Source organism: Siphateles boraxobius, unplaced genomic scaffold, assembly GCF_051911475.1.
Source record: "Siphateles boraxobius isolate OS27281-9 unplaced genomic scaffold, OSU_SipBor_1 63, whole genome shotgun sequence".
Taxonomy (NCBI): domain Eukaryota; kingdom Metazoa; phylum Chordata; class Actinopteri; order Cypriniformes; family Leuciscidae; genus Siphateles; species Siphateles boraxobius.
Window position 1 is genome coordinate 673,075 of NW_027509190.1, and position 15,442 is coordinate 688,516.

Genomic DNA, 15,442 nt, shown 5'->3' on the forward strand with positions numbered 1-15,442 from the left:
GTGTGTCACTCTCTTGCACAGCGTAACTTCTGTGTACTAGACTGAACCTATTCTTGCAAGAATAAATACTTTCCTTTTTATTAATTTGACTCTGAGTGTCTCTTACGCAGTGATGATGTTTAACAGAATTTTTGCCACAACACTAACATTAGCACGGCACTCGGCCAGCTTCAGCTCATGGTAACTAAACAACAGAGGGCTCATCCGGATGGCGTTCATCGCGGGGGACTTTAATAAAGCGTGCCTTAAGACTGTTCTCCCCAAATTCCCTCAGCACGTCAAGTGTGCCACTAGGGGAGAAAACACATTAGATCATGTTTATTCCAACATTAAACATGACTACAGAGCGTCCCCCCTCCCCCACCTCGGACAATCAGACCACCTCTCCCTGCTCCTCTTCCCGGCCTACACCCCCCTCAGGAGGCAAACAAAACCAGCCACACAGACCATCACAGCCTGGACTGAAAATGCTCTCATCCAGCTGCAAAACTGCTTCGTCTGCACAGAGTGGAGTATTTTTGAAGATCAGGACCTGGACACACACACACAGAGTCTGTCCTCTTCTACATCAAGTGCTGTATCGAAAATGTCACAGCGAAGAGACGCATTTAGATCTTCCCAAACAGCAACATAAAATCCAGGTTGTATGTGGTTATTAAGTCGTTGACTAAAAGTGATTTATTTTTAAGTGAACGGATGTTTAAAAGTGCTAACTTAACAGTCTTACTTTTTGATAATCAAATAAACAGTCGCCCTAAGGGGTCGAAAGGTCGTAGGACCTCCCCAGAATCGGGCCCCAGAGTATCGTGGCTCTAGATGCTTCCCGAGCCTAGTAGGCCCTCTAATCCTAACTGCTGAATTAACCCTAGCAGACACATGCTCCCATAGAGATCAATGGGAGACAGAGAGGTGCATAAAAAATAGCTAAAAATAAACTTGGCATGTCTCGACCTAGCCCGCTCGGTCTGTCGCAGAGGGCCACGTGACGCAACTTTTTGTCGAGTTTGGGGCCCCTCGGACCCCTGGCGGCCGCGCGGGAGCCACTGACACGTGCAACTTATCCCATTCATTTTCATAGGCGTTTGGTGGACATCCCCACGGAACGGTCCCAATAGCTCCGAATGGCTCCAATTTGAAATCTGTGGCCCCTCAGGGTCCCCTCAGACGGTCCACAAAGACTGGGGTCCGTAGTACCCCGTTAAGTGCGTTAGAGTCAAAAACAGCATCCCACCTGTAACCTATTTGACGGGTGCCCTAAATGCTGTCCGTGGACAGTCCATATTTAGGCTAATTATGCATAATTAATAGTTTTAATGTACATCAGTGTGTTGTATTCTGTCCCCAGTTTGGTGTACAGTAGGTTTGACCACAAAAAACCACTGCAATTATGAATTATGGCCTATTAATGCATTGACCACGGACAACCTATTTGGACTCCGTCAAATAAGTTACAGGTGGGCCCTTACTTTGCCCACCTGTAACTTATTTGGCAGGGTCCAAATAGGCTGTTCGTGGACAGTCCATTTTTAGGCTACAGTGGGCCCTTAATTTGCCCACCTGTAACTTATTTGACAGGGACCAAATAGGCTGTTCGTGGACAGTCCATTTTTAGGCTACAGTGGGCCCTTAATTTGCCCACCTGTAACTTATTTGACAGGGACCAAATAGGCTGTTCGTGGACAGTCCATTTTTAGGCTAACTATGCATAATTAATAGCTTTAATGTACATCAGTGTGTTGTATTGTGTCCCCAGTGTGGTGTACAGTAGGTTTCACCTTATAAAACCACTGTAATTATGAAATATGACCTATTAATGCATTGACCACGTACAGCCTATTTGGATCCTGTCAAATAAGTTACAGGTGGGCCCTTACTTTGCCCACCTGTAACTTATTCGACAGGGTCCAAATAGGCTGTTCGTGGACAGTCCATTTTTAGGCTAATTATGCATAATTATTAGCTTTAATGTACATCAGTGTGTTGTATTGTGTCCCCAGTGTGGTGTACAGTAGGTTTGACCACATAAAACCACTGTAATTATGAAATATGACCTATTAATGCATTGACCACGGACAGCCTATTTGGACTCCGTCAAATAAGTTACAGGTGGGCCCTTACTTTGCCCACCTGTAACTTATTCGACAGGGTCCAAATAGGCTGTCCGTGGACAGTCAATTTTTAGTGGGCCCTTACTTTGCCCACCTGTAACTTATTTGACAGGGTCCAAATAGGCTGTTCGTGGACAGTCCATTTTTAGGCTAATTATGCATAATTAATAGCTTTAATGTACATCAGTGTGTTGTATGGTGTCCCCAGTGTGGTGTACAGTAGGTTTCACCTTATAAAACCACTGTAATTATGAAATATGACCTATTAATGCATTGACCACGTACAGCCTATTTGGACCCTGTCAAATAAGTTACAGGTGGGCCCTTACTTTGCCCACCTGTAACTTATTTGACAGGGTCCAAATAGGATGTTCGTGTACACCTTCCTGTGGTCACATAGGCGGTCAGTGGGACAAATAGGCTCTCTGTGGTCAGTGGGCAGGGCCACGGGCTGTCGCTTAGATTGGCCGTGGACGAACAGGCCATTCAAATAAGTTGCAGGTGGGATGCTGTTTTATATTTTGATGTCATGACTGATAAAAATTAATAAAATTGATTAAATATCAATTTTACGTTAATCTCTGGGCCCCCCTGAGCGATTTGCAGCCTTCATAACCCCGAAATTCCACTGTCCACGAACAGCCTAAATTTTTGAATGGGATAGATTGTACGTGGGACGTCCAGATCTCAGCCTCTGGACACAAATGGAGCTGAAACCTGCGCTCCTGCGCTCATCTGGACGTGCCCAGACAGTGCTGTGAATTTCAGGGCGTTTGGAGAAACTTGAAAGTCCGACTCAAAAGTTCTCCCTTTGAGATTTTTTGGGTCGGATTTTCAAGTTTCTCCAATCTCTTTGAAATTCACACCATGGGCAGGGCATGTCCAGATGAGCACAGGAGCGCAGGTTTCATCTCCAAATTGTGTCCAGAGGCTGAGATCTGGACGTCCCATCTGCAACTTATCCCATTCAAAAATTTAGGCTGTTCGTGGACAGTGGAATTTCGGGGTTCTGAAGGCTGCAAATCGCTCAGTGGGGCCCAGAGATTATCGTAAAATTGATATTTAATCATTTTTATGCATTTTTTTATCAATCATGACATCAAAATATAGAAAAGATCTCACCTGTACCCTATGTGACAGGGTCCCTGTAAGCTGTCCGTGGACATGTCATTTTAAGGCTAATTATGCATAATTATGAGCTGTAAAGTACACCAACATGTTGCATTGTCTTCCCTGTCCACTGTACTGCATGTTTTAAGCAATAAAACATTTACAATATGAATTGTGACCTGTTAATGCATCGACCACGGACAGCCTAAACAGGTCCGGTCAAATAAGTTACAGGTGGGACCTTCCCGTGCCAACCTGCAACTTATTTGGTGCCCACCTGCAACTTATTTGACCGGGTCCTTGTAAGCTGTCCATGGACATGCCATTTTAAGTCTAATAATGCATAGTTCTGCTGATGGGACACATAGGCCATTCGTGGTCACACAGGAGATCAGGAGGACGAATAGGCTGTCCGTGGTCAGTGGGCAGGGCCACGGGCTGTCACTTAGATTGGCCGTGGACGAACAGGCCGTTCGTGGTCACATAGGCTGTCAGTGGGATGAATAGGCTGTTCGTGGTCACACAGGCCAAAATTAGCATAAAATCAAACTGTCCACAAAGAGCTCACAGGGGCTCCATCAAATAAGTTGCAGGTGGGATGCTGTTTTCAACTTAGACATTTTCAGCGGGTGAATCCCTGTAAAGAATTGGGGACTTCATCACATATGATGAAATCCCCAATTCATCCCCAATTCAGGGATAAGCTGTCACTTAGATTGGCCGTGGACGAACAGGCCGTTCGTGGTCACATAGGCGGTCAGTGGGACGAATAGGCTGTCCGTGGTCAGTGGGCAGGGCCACGGGCTGTCACTTAGATTGGCCGTGGACGAACAGGCCGTTCGTGGTCACATTGGCTGTCAGGGGGACGAATAGGCTGTTCGTGGCCACATAGGCAGTCAGTGGAAGGAATAGGCTGTTCGTGGTCACACAGGCGGTCAGTGGGATGAATTGGCTGTTCGTGGTCACATAGGTGGTCATTGGGATGAATAGGCTGTTCGTGGTCAGTGGGCGGGGCAACGGGCTGTCGCTTAGATTGGCCGTGGACGAACAGGCCGTTTGTGGTCACATAGGCTGTCAGTGGGATGAATAGGCTGTTCGTGGCCACATAGGCGGTCAGTGGGATGAATAGGCTGTTCGTGGTCACACAGTTGGTCAGTGGGATGAATAGGCTGTTCGTGGTCACACAGGCGGTCAGTGGGATGAATAGGCTGTTCGTGGTCAGTGGGTGGGGCCACGGGCCGTCGCTCAGATTGGCCATGGATGAACAGGCCTTTCGTGGTCACACAGGCGGTCAGGGGGACGAATAGGCTGTTCGTGTCAGTGGGCGTGGTCAGGGGGCGGTCACGGGCTGCTCACAGGTCACAGGTGGGACGAACGGGCGCTTGGTGGTCGGTGGGTGTGGTCAGGGAATTTCGCGAAAAGGCGATCAGGGGGACACGCGTGCGCTCCGTGTTCGGTGCGCGTCGAATCGACTGCGGGCGGTCGGTGAGCCCCCCTGTGGCCGAGGCCCGGGTTGCGGGCAAGGGGGCCGAATTTCGTCGGGCTCCCGCGGGGCCCCCGGGGCCCGGGCCCTGAAAAATCGCCTAGGGGGCGTTGCGCGCTGGTCCAAGGCACTACCTTTTAATCTGTCCGCGGACGCCTTCCCTTACTCGGTGGCCTAAAGGGCGAAAGGTCCTCGGTTCGAAACCGAGCAGAAACAGTGGTTGGATTCTGACAGAAAATGTAAACTGTTTGCAATGCTAGGTGGGTGCAGCGCTTATTTCCTTTATATGCTTTTTAATAAGCGTGCACCTAAAGATTTATGTCTGCAACCTGAAGACGTGTTTCCGTAGCGTAGTGGTTATCACATTAGCCTCACACGCGAAAGGTCCCCAGTTTGAAACTGGGAGGAAACTGTGGGTGTTTTTTGCAAAAATTACACTTGCAGGGATGTTTGTGGTTTAATCTCTTTAGAAAAGGACAAAAATAAAACAAATGACCGTTGAGGTTTCCTTTACAGTAATAAAAAATGTTTGGTCTGCCAACAAAATTAGCAGCTTTTTGCCATGTTTAAAACACTGGGCAGTTTATAGTTTCAGTCGCTTTTGAACAAGCGTACGCTACAAGTGGTGGGACTGATGTCCAAACAAGTTTCCGTAGAGTAGTGGTTATCACGTTCGCTTTACATGCGAAAGGTCCTCAGTTCAAAACTGGGCGGAAACAAGTGGAGGCATTTTAAATATAAATGCTGCAATTCACTACAAAACCCTTACTTTGGAGACAGGTGAAGGCCATCGTACCAAGGAGCTGTAGGCAGACTGCCATGCCGAATAACCTCTGTTCTGTTGTTTGTGGAATTCACAGACTGTCACACTGCTTGCAGAGCAGATTATGGGAAGGAGCCATCTTCTAAAAAGCATATGCACCTCATCAGTAGGTTTCTGTAGTGTAGTGGTCATCACGTTCGCCCAACACGCGAAAGGTCCTCGGTTCGAAACCGAGCAGAAGCATTGGTTGAATTCTGACAGAATTTAAACTGTTTGCCACACTAGTTGGGTGCAGCGCTCATTTCCTTTATATGCTTTTTAATAAGCATGCACCTAAAGATTTATGTCTGCAACCTGATGACGTGTTTCCGTAGTGTAGTGGTTATAACGTTCGCCTCACACGCGAAAGGTCCCTAGTTCGAAACTGGGCGGAAACTGTGGGTGGTTTTTGCAAAAATTTCGTATGCGATTTTCTGTTGAGCAGGTCAGTACACTTGCAAGGATGTTTGTGGTTTAATCTCTTTAGAAAAGGACAAAAATAAAACAAATGACCATTGAGGTTTCCTGTACAGTAATATAAAATGTTCGGTCTGCCAACAAAATTAGCAGCATTTTGCCATGTTAAAAACACTGGGCAGTCTATAGTTTCTGTTGCTTTTGAACAAGCGTACCCTAGAAGCGGTGGGGCTGACGTCCAAACCAAGTTTCCGTAGTGTAGTGGTTATCACGTTCGCTTTACACGCGAAAGGTCCTCAGTTCAAAACTGGGTGGAAACAAGCGGAGGCATGTTAAATATAAATGCTGCAATTCGCTACAAAACCCTTACTTTTAAGACAGGTGAAGGCCATCGTACCAAGGAGCTGTAGGCAGATTGCCATGGCGAATAACCTCTGTTCTGTTGTTTGTGGAATTTACAGACTGTCACACTGCTTGCAGAGCAGATTATGGGAAGGAGCCATCTTCTAAAAAGCACATGCACATCATCACTAGGTTTCTGTAGTGTAGTGGTCATCACGTTCGCCCAACACGCGAAAGGTCCTCGGTTCGAAACCGAGCAGAAACAGTGGTTGGATTCTGACAGAATTTTAAACTGTTTGCCACACTAGTTGGGTGCAGCGCTCATTTCCTTTATATGCTTTTTAATAAGCATGCAGCTAAAGATTTATGTCTGCAACATGAAGATGTGTTTCCGTAGTGTAGTGGTTATAACGTTCGCCTCACACGCGAAAGGTCCCCAGTTCGAAACTGGGCGGAAACTGTGGGTGGTTTTTGCAAAAATTTCGTATGCGATTTTCTGTTGAGCAGGTCAGTACACTTGCAGGGATGTTTGTGTTTTAATCTCTTTAGAAAAGGACAAAAATAAAACAAATTGCCATTGAGGTTTCCTGTACAGTAATATAAAATGTTCGGTCTGCCAACAAAATTAGCAGCATTTTGCCATGTTAAAAACACTGGGCAGTCTATAGTTTCAGTCGCTTTTGAACAAGCGTACGCTAGAAGCGGTGGGACTGACGTCCAAATCAAGTTTCTGATAATCAAATAAACAGTCGCCCTAAGGGGTCGAAAGGTCGTAGGACCTCGAGATTCGTCACGGACGACCGCCACGGGCCCCCGAATCGGGCCCCAGAGTATCGTGGCTCTAGATGCTTCCCGAGCCTAGGAGGCCCTCTAATCCTAACTGCTGAATTAACCCTAGCAGACACATGCTCCCATAGAGATCAATGGGAGACAGAGAGGTGCATAAAAAATAGCTAAAAATAAACTTGGCATGTCTCGACCTAGCCCGCTCGGTCTGTCGCAGAGGGCCACGTGACGAAACTTTTTGTCGAGTTTGGGGCCCCTCGGACCCCCGGGGGCCGCGCGGGAGCCACTGACACATGCAACTTATCCCATTCATTTTCATAGGCGTTTGGTGGACATCCCCACGGAACGGTCCCAATAGCTCCGAATGGCTCCAATTTGAAATCTGTGGCCCCTCAGGGTCCCCTCAGACGGTCCACAAAGACTGGGGTCCGTAGTACCCCGTTAAGTAAGTTAGAGTCAAAAACAGCATCCCACCTGTCACCTATTTGACGGGTGCCCTAAATGCTGTCCGTGGACAGTCCATGTTTAGGCTAATTATGCATAATTAATAGTTTTAATGTACATCAGTGTGTTGTATTCTGTCCCCAGTGTGGTGTACAGTAGGTTTGACCACAAAAAACCACTGTAATTATGAATTATGGCCTATTAATGCATTGACCACGGACAACCTATTTGGACTCCGTCAAATAAGTTACATGTGGGCCCTTACTTTGCCCACCTGTAACTTATTTGACAGGGTCCAAATAGGCTGTTCGTGGACAGTCCATTTTTAGGCTTCAGTGGGCCCTTAATTTGCCCACCTGTAACTTATTTGACAGGGACCAAATAGGCTGTTCGTGGATAGTCCATTTTTAGGCTACAGTGGGCCCTTAATTTGCCCACCTGTAACTTATTTGACAGGGACCAAATAGGCTGTTCGTGGACAGTCCATTTTTAGGCTAACTATGCATAATTAATAGCTTTAATGTACATCAGTGTGTTGTATTGTGTCCCCAGTGTGGTGTACAGTAGGTTTCACCTTATAAAACCACTGTAATTATGAAATATGACCTATTAATGCATTGACCACGTACAGCCTATTTGGACCCTGTCAAATAAGTTACAGGTGGGCCCTTACTTTGCCCACCTGTAACTTATTTTACAGGGTCCAAATAGGATGTCTGAGGACACCTTCCTGTGCCGACCTGTAACTTATTTGACAGGATCCAAATAGGCTGTTCGTGGACAGTCCATTTTTAGGCTAACTATGCATAATTAATAGCTTTAATGTACATCAGTGTGTTGTATTGTGTACCCAGTGTGGTTTACAGTAGGTTTGACCTCACAAATTTGAGTTTTCCAAAAACTCACCCATAGTTTCCAAGAACTCACCCGCTCCAAAAAAGTCGAAAACAGCATCCCACCTTTAACTTATTTGACAGAGTCCCTGTAAGCTGTCCATGGAAATGCCATTTTAAGTCTAATAATGCATAGTTCTTCTGATGGGACACATAGGCTATTCGTGGTCACATAGGCGGTCAGTGGGACAAATAGGCTCTCTGTGGTCAATGGGCAGGGCCACGGGCTGTCACTTAGATTTGCCGTGGACGAACAGGCCATTCAAATAAGTTGCAGGTGGGATGCTGTTTCACACTATATACATGATGCTATATACATGAAAATATATACATTATTTGGAAATGGTTCTCCGCATTTCCTCTAACCACACCTCTTTTGAAACAGTCTCAGTCTGTGGGCAGTACACCCTGCCCCTGTACTGGCTATGTCCTGTTGCACTTGTTTTAAATTGCCCACATTTTTTGCAAGTGTTGGCCTCTACGGTTCTCCTGTAGGGTCTCTTGGGCATGGCGTCTGGATTGGCAGCTGGTGAAGCGGGTAAGCGGGTGCCCTGTACAGCTGTTGGCTGTAACAGTGGCTGTATCATTTGCATCCCCTGGGCCATTGGGATGCCCTGGATCATTTGCACTCCCTGGAACATTGGCACACCCTGGAACATTGGCACAGCCTGGAATATTGGCACACCCTGGAAACCTGGTGCTGATGGTATAAGTATATTTGGTACCATCTGCAGTGATGCTCCAGATGCAGATGGTGTTATAAGGTGAGAGAAAACCCAACAGCGAATCACAGTCAAAGTGTCTTTAATTCAATCAAATGAGGAAGCCGCCAGCAACAGAAATGATCTTGTAGGAAAATGTACAACAGAAACAGCCGGTACGAGGGCCAGATTAACATTAACAGAAAGAATCCTCCTTGGGAGTGCGTGGGTGGCAGACAGCAAGGATTAAGCAGCAAGGCGGCGGCTATCCTCTGGTTACTCGGGAAACACACGATGGATGGTCAACGGGAAACAGTAGCAGTTCAGGCAGCATAGGTACTGACAGGACAGGACAGGACAGGACAGAAAACGGACTGATGGAGGAAAAATCTGTGAAACTCCTTTCATCAGAGGTTAACAAACAATCTGACAAAAGACAGGGAAAAGAGAGGAAAGAAGTAGCAAGCGCAATCAGAGAAAAGAGAGAACAGGTGCGGGGAATCTATAGAGAAGCAGAAGGGAACAAGGAACAGCTGGAGAGAGAGTAATTGCGAGTACAATACCGTGTGTGACCAGGAGAGGGAGGAAGAGGAAAGAGAAAGAGACTGGATCATAACAGTACCCCTCCCTCAACGAGCGCCTCCTGGCGCTCCCGAGGAAGAGGACTGTCGAGAGCGGAGGAACTCATCAATAAGCGAGCGGTCCAGGACGTCCCGAGAGGGAATCCAACTTCTCTCCTCAGGACCGTACCCCTCCCAGTCCACTAAATACTGGTAACCACGACCTCGACGGCGAGAATCCAGGAGTCTACGAACCTTATAAACTGGAGCCCCTTCGACTAAAACGGGGGGAAGAGACGGACGCGGAGGGGCGTGAATAACGGGCTTGATGCAGGAGACGTGGAAGACAGGATGGACACGACGGAGGTTGAAAGGAGACTGAGAAACTTTCCGAGAAACGGACTGGAGTGGTAGGTTATGAGTGGATAACCACACCTTTTGGCCGCAATGATAGCGGGGGCTCTTCACACGACGTCTATTAGCGGCGATACACATTCGGGTTCTAGAACGACAAAGGGCTGATCTCACCCTCCTCCAAGTACGTTTGCAGCGGCCAACAAAGGCTTGAACAGACGGAACGCGAGAGGCGGGTTCTTGGGAAGAAAACAACGGAGGTTGGTACCCAAGGCAACCCTGAAAGGGAGAAAGACCGGTAGCGGATGATGGGAGAGAATTGTGGGCGTACTCGGCCCAGGGCAGTTGCTCGGACCAGGAAGCGGGGTTCTGAAAGGCGAGACTGCGCAGCATGCGGCCGACAATTTGATTGGCGCGTTCGGCCTGACCATTAGTCTGGGGGTGAAAGCCGGATGAGAGACTGGCAGAGGCCCCAATCAGGTGACAAAACTCCTTCCAAAATTGAGAGGAGAATTGGGGACCCCTGTCAGAAACTATATCGGAAGGGAGCCCGTGAAGTTTGAAAACGTGATCAATCATTATCTGGGCCGTTTCCTTGGCGGAGGGGAGTTTCGAGAGAGGGATGAAATGTGCAGCCTTAGAAAAGCGATCGACGACCGTAAGAATAACGGTATGTCCTGCTGACGAAGGAAGACCAGTGATAAAGTCAAGCGCTATGTGCGACCACGGACGCGACGGCACGGGTAGGGGTCTCAAGAGGCCAGACGGAGGAGAATGACTAGACTTAGTTTGAGCACAAACGGTGCAGGCGGCAACGAATCGACGGATGTCCTTCTCACGGGAGGGCCACCAAAAACGCTGTCGTACGGAGGTGAGGGTACCCCTAACGCCGGGATGGGCAGCTAATTTAGACGAGTGGCCCCACTGAAGGACCGCTCGACGAGCAGAGACCGGGACGAAAAGTAAATGCTTAGGACAGCCTCGTGGAGTGATGGAATGAGAGAGAGTGCGCTTAACCAGTCTCTCTATTCCCCAAACAGTAGCTCCGACGACGCGCGCAGGGGAAACTATACTCTCCTGGTTAGGGGTGACTGTGGAAGAATCAAAAAGACGAGAGAGAGCGTCGGGCTTAACATTCTTAGACCCCGGGCGATAGGAAATAGTAAAGTCGAAGCGAGAGAAAAAATGAGCCCAACGAGCCTGACGCGCGCTCAATCTTTTGGCGGAGCGAATGTATTCAAGATTACGGTGATCGGTCCACACAATGAACGGAACAGACGCACCCTCCAACCAATGGCGCCATTCCCCCAAAGCTAAACGGATAGCAAGCAGTTCACGGTCGCCGACGTCGTAGTTACGTTCGGGTGGCGAGAGACGATGAGAGAAAAACGCGCACGGATGGACCTTGCCATCAGAGGATGAGCGTTGGGAGAGAATGGCCCCGACCCCCACCTCTGAAGCGTCAACCTCAACAATAAACTGCTGGGAAATGTCGGGAGTAGTTAGGATGGGAGCAGTAGTAAAGAGTGTCCTTAAACGGTCGAAAGCTCTCTGAGCGGAATCGGTCCATACAAAACTAGACTTAGACGAGGTAAGAGCGGTTAAAGGGGCTGCCACTTGACTAAAATCTCGTATGAACCGGCGGTAAAAATTTGCGAAGCCGAGAAATCGCTGGAGCGCCGTGCGAGACTCAGGAACAGACCAAGTAGTGACGGCCTGGACCTTAGTGGGGTCCATACTGATCCCCTCCGCCGAAACTACGGACCCTAGAAATGTTACCGAGGTTGCGTGGAATGAGCACTTCTCCGCCTTGACAAAGAGACGGTTCTCCAAAAGGCGCTGAAGTACGCGACGTACATGCTGAGTATGTACCTGGAGAGAGGGTGAGAAAATTAGAATGTCGTCCAAATACACGAAAACAAAGATGTTGAGCATATCACGTAAGACGTCGTTAACAATAGCTTGAAAAACCGCAGGTGCGTTTACCAGGCCGAAAGGAAGAACCCGGTATTCAAAGTGCCCGAGGGGAGTATTAAACGCGGTCTTCCATTCGTCCCCCTCCTTTATGCGCACTAAATGGTAAGCGTTACGCAGGTCTAGCTTTGTGAAAAATTTAGCTCCCTGTAATATCTCAAAGGCTGATGACATAAGTGGCAGAGGGTAACGATTCTTGACAGTTATGTCATTGAGCCCGCGATAATCGATACAGGGTCGCAGAGACCCGTCCTTCTTTTTAACAAAGAAGAAACCTGCGCCGGCGGGGGAAGAAGAGGGAACGATAGTACCAGCATTCAGAGCCTCGGAAAGGTAATTCTCAAGTGCCTCGCGTTCGGGAATCGACAAAGAATAAAGCCTCCCATGGGGGGGCGTGGATCCGGGCAGGAGGTTGATACAGCAATCATACGGACGGTGAGGAGGGAGAGAAGTGGCTCGGGAACGGCTGAAAACCGCTCGCAGATCGTGATACATCTCCGGAACTCCGGTCAAATCACCAGGCTCTTCCTGAAACACAGAAACAGATGAAACAGGGGGTATGGCAGACACTAAACATTTCACATGACAAGACAGGTTCCAAGAAAGAATAGTGCCCTTTGACCAATTAATCTGAGGATTGTGCTGGATCAACCAGGGATGCCCTAACACTATGGGGGAGAAAGGAGAGTGAAAAACTAAAAAAGAGATGGTCTCGCGATGATTACCAGAGACCGTGAGAGACAGTGGAATAGTCTCACGAAAGACATTGGGAAGAGAACTGCCATCTAAGGCGAAGAGGGGTGTGGTCTCCTTTAGATCAATGAGGGGGATACCTTGTTTCAGAGCCCAAGCCTCATCAATGAAATTCCCCTCTGCCCCGGAGTCTATCATAGCACTAGCAGAAACTGAGGAACCTGACCAGTGCAAATGAACCGGGACGGTAGTACAGGACTTTAGTGGAGGGACCAGAGAAGTAGTGCTCGCCAGAACTCCTCCTACTACTGGCGAGCGTTGGCTTTTAAAGGACAAGTCGAGACGAAGTGCTTGTCAGAGCCACAGTAGAGACATAAGCGGTTTGATATTCTCCGATCTCGCTCCTTAGAGGAAATGCGCAAGCCTCCCAGCTGCATAGGTTCGGGAGTGGCATCAGCGACATGGGATGAGGGTACAGATGAGAAGGGTAGCAGAGAATGTGGGGCAGCATCAGAGTTCCTTGCCCGTCGGCGCGAGTCAAAGCGCTTCTCGATACGGATGGCGAGATCGATCAAAGGATCAAGAAGACTGGGAACCTCCCTGGCGAAGATCTCATCCTTGACGTCCGCGTTGAGTCCCTCCAAGAAACGAGCCACCAGCGCAGGTTCATTCCAGCCAGCCGTAGTTGCTAGAGTGCGGAATTCAATCGAAAAGTCAGCGACTGAATGCCTCCCCTGGCGAAGAGATGAAAGCAGGCGGGAAGCCTCCGCACCATGCGCTGAACGGTCAAAAACGCGGATCATCTCCTCCTTAAACAGGGAAAAGCAATCCATGAAGTCAACTTCAGCTTCCCAGTTGGCCGCTCCCCACTGACGAGCCCTTCCAGAAAGGAGCGAAATCACATAGGCGACCTTGGCGCGGTCCCTGGAGTAGGTAGAGGGTTGAAGAGAAAAAATGACCTCACACTGTGTCAAAAACGCACGGCATTGCGTGGGCTCACCCGAGTAGCACGGTGGATTATTGATCCTGGGCTCCGGGGAATCAGGCGATCTAGACGGAACCGACGCTTCGTGGCGGAGGCGATGAAACTGCGTAGAAAGTTCAGACATCTACTCAGCCAGAGACTCCACGACGCGTCTTGTGGTGGTCAGCTCCTCCTCATGCCTGCCGAGTAACGATCCCTGGCGTTCCAACGCGACATGAAAGGGAGTCTCGTTCGCTGGGTCCATCTTGGTCAGATTGTACTGTTATAAGGTGAGAGAAAACCCAACAGCGAATCACAGTCAATTGTCTTTAATTCAATCAAATGAGGAAGCCGCCAGCAACAGAAATGATCTTGTAGGAAAATGTACAACAGAAACAGCCGGTACGAGGGCCAGATTAACATTAACAGAAAGAATCCTCCTTGGGAGTGCGTGGGTGGCAGACAGCAAGGATTAAGCAGCAAGGCGGCGGCTATCCTCTGGTTACTCGGGAAACACACGATGGATGGTCAACGGGAAACAGTAGCAGTTCAGGCAGCATAGGTACTGACAGGACAGGACAGGACAGGACAGAAAACGGACTGATGGAGGAAAAATCTGTGAAACTCCTTTCATCAGAGGTTAACAAACAATCTGACAAAAGACAGGGAAAAGAGAGGAAAGAAGTAGCAAGCGCAATCAGAGAAAAGAGAGAACAGGTGCGGGGAATCTAGAGAGAAGCAGAAGGGAACAAGGAACAGCTGGAGAGAGAGTAATTGCGAGTACAATACCGTGTGTGACCAGGAGAGGGAGGAAGAGGAAAGAGAAAGAGACTGGATCATAACAGATGGTGTCAGCAACGTCTGACTCTGCGCTGGTGCCTTGGGTCTGAGAGGGGGTCGCCCAACAGAAGTCTGCCTCTGCTTTGCCTGACCAGCTGTGCTCTCTGGTAGCTTGTACTGGTGCTGCTCCCCTGGTTGTTCTGGCTCAGTCCGTAGACGTTTGGCTACCTGGAGAGGCTCATGAGCTTCAGGGAGGGGCTGAGGCAACTGAATGCCCTGAAGCAGCACAGACAGCTCCTGCTTTTTCTGTATTTTGTTATACCACTGAATCAGGGTGTTCTGGTTAACCTCCACCAGCTGCATGGATGTTCCTCCCATCACCAAGCTGTTGCCCAGTAAAAGCTGCCTTATCCTGCGATAGTCTTGCAGGATCAGAGACCATCTTCACAGGGCTCCCTTGCCTTTTCTTTTGGGGCTTGGGTGGACAGTGCAAAGTCTGATGAAGATGGTCTCCACCAGACGGCAACAGTCAGGCCACTGAGCAGGTGCGCTGCTTGCACCCAGCACACATCTGGTGGTGCTCTCTACACCAGGGTGAGTGGGCTTCTTCGGGACCTTGAAGCGTCCACACAGCAGTCTCTTTCGGCATCGACTGTCATACACCACCCGTTCCTTGTCCCGGTCATCCAGGTTCTGCCAAAGAGCAATTATGGTGTTGGCTTCCTGGTTGGTCAGGCTGAGGGCTGGGTGGTCCCGGAGATCCACCAGATATTCTGCCAGCTGGTCCACATGTTGATAACCCGGGATATTTTGGTAGTCAACAGCCTATTAAAAAACACAAACATGCAATACAATTATTACATCACATCTGTCTAATGCATAATTCCATAACTGATTGTGTTATTTTCCTGTTTATCACCGTAAAGCACTGTATAGTACAAAGCAGAGAGCGCCATTCTTGACATTTTACAAAGCACCAAATAAATAAAGATGACTTGACTTGATGTGTATTTGCAGCTTACAAATGAGTT

General features: G+C 48.6%; 6 non-coding genes across 6 annotated transcripts; all 6 read left to right on the forward strand.

Annotated features, from left to right (window-relative positions):
• The first annotated feature begins 5,347 nt into the window (after nt 1-5,347).
• trnav-uac (transfer RNA valine (anticodon UAC)) lies at nt 5,348-5,420 on the forward strand. Its single transcript has one exon. It is a non-coding gene; the product is annotated as a tRNA-Val (tRNA).
• Nucleotides 5,421-5,634: 214 nt separating this feature from the next.
• On the forward strand, nt 5,635-5,707 carry trnav-aac (transfer RNA valine (anticodon AAC)). Its single transcript has one exon. It is a non-coding gene; the product is annotated as a tRNA-Val (tRNA).
• Nucleotides 5,708-5,828: 121 nt separating this feature from the next.
• trnav-cac (transfer RNA valine (anticodon CAC)) lies at nt 5,829-5,901 on the forward strand. Its single transcript has one exon. It is a non-coding gene; the product is annotated as a tRNA-Val (tRNA).
• A 266-nt stretch (nt 5,902-6,167) lies between these two features.
• Nucleotides 6,168-6,240, forward strand: trnav-uac (transfer RNA valine (anticodon UAC)). Its single transcript has one exon. It is a non-coding gene; the product is annotated as a tRNA-Val (tRNA).
• Nucleotides 6,241-6,454: 214 nt separating this feature from the next.
• On the forward strand, nt 6,455-6,527 carry trnav-aac (transfer RNA valine (anticodon AAC)). Its single transcript has one exon. It is a non-coding gene; the product is annotated as a tRNA-Val (tRNA).
• A 122-nt stretch (nt 6,528-6,649) lies between these two features.
• On the forward strand, nt 6,650-6,722 carry trnav-cac (transfer RNA valine (anticodon CAC)). The gene has a single exon. It is a non-coding gene; the product is annotated as a tRNA-Val (tRNA).
• The last annotated feature ends 8,720 nt before the right edge of the window (nt 6,723-15,442 follow it).